Source organism: Silene latifolia, chromosome 6 (genome assembly GCF_048544455.1).
Source record: "Silene latifolia isolate original U9 population chromosome 6, ASM4854445v1, whole genome shotgun sequence".
Taxonomy (NCBI): domain Eukaryota; kingdom Viridiplantae; phylum Streptophyta; class Magnoliopsida; order Caryophyllales; family Caryophyllaceae; genus Silene; species Silene latifolia.
Window position 1 is genome coordinate 68,743,732 of NC_133531.1, and position 5,018 is coordinate 68,748,749.

Below are 5,018 nucleotides of genomic sequence, written 5' to 3' on the forward strand. Positions count from 1 at the left end.
TCATACTTCCCATATTGCTTAAAATATTTCGGTTCATCGCTAAGACCCAAAATTTTACCCAATTCCGGAAAGGTAATGCGTCTACTAGTGTTAGCTAGACGAAACTCAATATTTTCCCTATTCTCAACTTTTGTCACTTTTAAAGAACTTAAGAATTCCAAGACAAGGGAGGGGTATGTTACTTCCTTCATTTCAAACAATTTCTTCAAACCCATGGCATTGAAAAAGACTCTTGTTTGTTCAAGAACACCCAATTTCTCCAAAGCATCTTTACATATGAATTTGGTGGATTGAATTTGTTTCATAGCAAACTTGACAAATGTATTTCTATGGGTATCGGAAATGAAAGTTACCTCCGGATAATGCAAGAGTTGATCGATTACCGGAGTAAAAGGTGATGCTTCCATAGAAATTTGTTGTTGTTGTTGCACTTCCAAGCTTGGTGTTGCTACCACCATTGCCAAAGCCTTCTTTATTTGGAGAGCTTTTTGCCTTTGAGAGAGAGCCTTTGCTTTTGGTGCCTTTGTTGCCTTTGTTGCTCCCTTTGTTCTTGCCATTTGATGAACTAACCAAGTAAAGAGTCAAAAATCTTCAATTTGTAGAATGCCCAAATCGATTTGAAGGTGAAAGGCTTTGCCTTTATGAGAACAAAAATCGACTTAAAGGTTGAAGAATTTGTGCTTGGTTTTGATTGTTAATGAAGATGGAGTGATTGATTTGTTGTTTGAAAGATGGTTTGATTTGATTTTGGTGAGTTTTGTTGAGGGTTTTTGTTTTTGAGATGGAGAGGATGAGGGTTTTGATGTTGTGGGTAGTGTTTATGAATGAATGAATGAATGAATGAAGGTGGGATGGGTTATAAAGAAGTCGAGATTTTTCAAGACGCAGGGACAATCCGTGCGGATTGGGCGCAATTCGTGCGGATTCTACAGCTTCAAAATTTTCAAAATCCCGCCTAGAGACGGGCGGATTCCCCAGAATCCGCCCGGATTCTTCTGAGATGGGACGGGCGGATTTCGTGCAGGACGGACGGATTTCAGTCCAGAGATTTTCTTTGTTTTTCTTCAGCTTTGAGACGGGCGTCTTTTTCAAAAGACGGACGGATTCTGTGAGACGGGCGTCTTTCCAGAAATCCGCTCGGATTCTTTGACAGTCAAGAAATTTGCAATTTCAACACAGCCCAAGACGGGCGTCTTCTCAGCAGGATGCTCGGATCTTCTTCAGACGGGCGGATTCTCAGGAATCCGCTCGGATTGGTCCTTGTGCACACGTGTTCAGCTTATTCGCGCACAATGCATTCCCTTATCATTCTTTCTTTCTTTCTTTCAAATCTTGTGTTCTTCATTGAGGGGGCACTACTAAGGCATGAATAGCCTAGGCAATTGCCATCCCCACACTAAGGTAAAGCACTACACATCAATTGAAATTGTTAATCCCTCCCTCACTTCTCTCTTTTCATGACAATTATTTTGATCAAAGTAAATAAAATCCAAAAATGACAAAAATGCAATACAAAAATTGAAAAGTAAGTTAGGGAGTTAGAAATATTTACAAGTGGTGGTTTAGGGAGGACTCCACCAAACTCTCATTCTTGATGAGATGTCAAGGGGGCATGTTCAAGGTGTTGTTGATGTTGCTTAACACCTTGAAAAAGTAATCAAAAGCTTGTTCATTGTTGTGGTAGAGGTCCTCAATAGACCGTGGCCCTTGTTGTTGATCATGATCGATGGCATGCCCAATGTAGGGATTAAAGATCCCTTCAAATTCGTCGTCCCAAAGACCACAAACTTCATTGAGTTGATCATTGAAAATCTCTTGCTTAGATGGAGACAACTCTCCCAATTTCTTCTCTTGGCCAATGAGGCCATCATCTTCTTCCTTGGTTGATTTTGATGAGCTTTGCAAGCTCTCCTTGTCACAATTCACTTGCTCTTTGAATGGAGCATCTTCAATTTTCTTCCTCCATTGGAGTTCCAATTTCTTCCTTTCATCTTTCCGGCTATAATGATCAATCATGAAACATGGTTCATGCAAACGAGGAGCTCTCATGGTTTTGTTAAGATTAAAAGTTATGCTTTCATCTCCCACTTCTAGAGTGAGCTCTCCATGTTTCACATCAATCACCGCACCCGCGGTGTGTAGGAAAGGTCTTCCTAAGATGATTAGAATGTTGGAATCTTCCTCCATATCAACAATGACAAAGTCTACCGGGATGAAAAACTTCCCAATTCGCACGGGGACATCTTCCCATATCCCTAATGGTGTCTTCGTCGATCTATCGGCCATTTGAAGAGTGATATTGGTGCATTTAAGCTCTCCCATTCCCAACCTTTTACTCACCGAGTATGGCATGACACTCACACTAGCCCCTAGATCACATAAGGCTTTGTTGATCGTTGTGTCGCCAATGGTACACGGTATTGAGAAGCTTCCCGGATCCTTTAACTTTGGAGGTGAACTCCCTTGAAGTATTGCACTACTCACCTTAGTAAAGGCGATAGTCTCAAGTTTCCGGATTGACTTCTTCTTTGTGAGGATATCTTTCATGTACTTTGCATAGGCCGGAACGTGATTGATTAATTCCGTGAAAGGAATTGAGACTTCTAAGTTCTTCACAATCTCCATGAACTTTCCAAGTTGATCATCAAATTTGGGCTTGGCTTGACGACTTGGAAAAGGAAGTCTAATCACAATGGGCTCCTTTTCTTTGGCTTTGTCTTCATTTTTCTTTGAACTTTCTTCTTTTGATGATTCCCCTTCTTTGGGACCTTGCACCACAACTTCATTCTCACTAGCTCTCACAACTTCATCCTCAACTTGCTCCTTCGGTGCTTCATATCTTGTACCACTTCTCAAGTGAATGGCACTAACCGTTTCATGTCTAGGGGGATTACCTTGAGGTGGTAATTGCCCCTTTTGTCTTTGTGAGCTTGAAGATGCTAGTTGGGTCAATTGTGTTTCCAACATCTTGGTGTGAGCTAGAATGTTGTTGATGGTGGTGTCTTTTGCTTGGCTATCTTTTTGCATTTGAGTGAAAAATTCTTGTTGATTCTTTTGCATTTGGAGGACCGCTTTTTGGACATCAAAACCTTGGTCATTTTGGTGATTGTATGGATTTTGATTTTGGTAGCCTTGGTTTTGATTGAAAAAGGGTCTTTGATTTTGATTTCTCATGGGTGGTGTAGTGTATGTTGTTTGAGGGTTTTGAACATTTTGGCTTTTGTATGAGAGATTTGGATGGAACTTGGTGTTTTCATTGTATAAATTTGAATAAGGGGTACCACTTTTGTAAGCTTGGAAAGCATTAACTTGTTCGGTTGTTCCCCTACATTCACTTGAGTCATGACCCAAGGTTCCACAATTCTCACATATCCCGCTTGGGATTGATGAGGATGCCGTCATGGCATTGACATGATGCTTTGATGATTTTGAGTTTTCCTCAAGTCTAGCAATAGCTTGTTCAAACTTCAAGTTGATTGTGTCAATGTGAGCACTAAGTTGAGCACCCAATTGAGTAACGGTGTCCACTTCATACTTTCCTCCTCTAGTAGCCTTGCGAGGCCTACTATATTGTGAATTATGGACCGCCATTTCCTCAATCTTGTTCCATGTTTGATTGTCATCAACTTCGGTGAACATTCCATTTGATCCCATATTGAGAATGTTCCTTGAATCTTCATATAAACCATTCCAAAATTGTTGCACTAAAAACCATTCGCTAAGTCCATGGTGAGGACATGAGCGACAAATACCTTTGAACCGCTCCCAAGCTTCATACAAAGATTCTTCATCCCTTTGCTTAAAACCCGTGATTTGAGCTCTTAGCATATTGGTCTTTTCCGGTGGGTAGAATTTTTTGTAGAAAGCTAGAGCTAGCTTCTTCCAAGAATCTATTCCAAGGGTGGCCTTATCAAGGCCCTTCAACCATTGCTTTGCGGTGCCGATTAACGAAAAAGGAAATAAGACCCATCTTATTTGGTCTTGAGTCACGCCCGTTTGAGAGATAGCTTCACAATAATCGCAAAAGGTTTCCATATGAGAATGAGGGTCCTCACTAGGCATTCCCCCGAATTGGCTCCTCTCAACTAGTTGGATGAAGGCGGACTTGGCAATAAAGTTTCCGGTAAGATGTTGTGGGGTAGGAGTACCATTCGGTAAATCCTCCTCGGTGGGTATAGAGTGTGACGAGAATTTAGGCATTGTAGGTGGATTTTGTGGGATATTGTTTAATGGGTTCTCTTCTCCTTCTATTGCGAAAGGATTGACAAACTCACTAGTGGGTTGAACAACTTCACCAACACCTCTCAAATTCCTCCTAACAAGTCTCCTATTATTCGTCAAGGTTCTTTCGATTTCACGGTCAAAAGGTAACAAATCTCTTTGTAACCTTCTAGACATGCAAAATATCAAACAACTAGAAAACAATTAGAACAAACCTTGAGGAGTTTTACTTCCCCAAGGTGAAAAAGACACAACTAAAAACAATAAAAGAAAGCTTAAATCAATTAAACACCGTCCCCGGCAACGGCGCCATTTTTGATCGAGGCCATTTGGTGTTCACAATTAAACATATGTGGTCGTTGGTCAATGGTCGATACAAAACACAATTTATACTTCACAAACAACTCTACAATTAGTAAAGAGGCAAGTAAAGGTCGGATCCCAAGGGACGGGTATTGAAATGAGGATTCTATTGTAACTAGTGGTGTCTAGGGGGTGTCACAAATTGGGTTGATGTAGAAGGTTACTAAACTAAGGTAGCAATGAAAATAAACTAACAAGGTAAATAAAATAAGGGGTGTAAACAATTGATTAAAAGCACTAGGGTGTCATGGGTTCATAGGGGAATCATGGGATATGATCATACAAACATGTTCTCAAATTATAAGCAAGCAATTATTGTTGTGATGGATTGAGTTGGGTTACCTTCGGCTTGGCCGAGGCAGTTAGATTGCATATCTCAACTGTATTTAAACGGTTTTAAACATGTTGGCATGTCGGTCGCTTCCTCCTCCACT

At 40.7% G+C, this 5,018-nt stretch overlaps 1 non-coding gene across 1 annotated transcript; it reads left to right on the forward strand.

The window, feature by feature from the left end:
* The first annotated feature begins 3,721 nt into the window (after positions 1–3,721).
* Positions 3,722–3,828, forward strand: LOC141589122 (small nucleolar RNA R71). Its single transcript, XR_012520074.1, has one exon. It is a non-coding gene; the product is annotated as a small nucleolar RNA R71 (small nucleolar RNA).
* Positions 3,829–5,018: the final 1,190 nt, after the last annotated feature.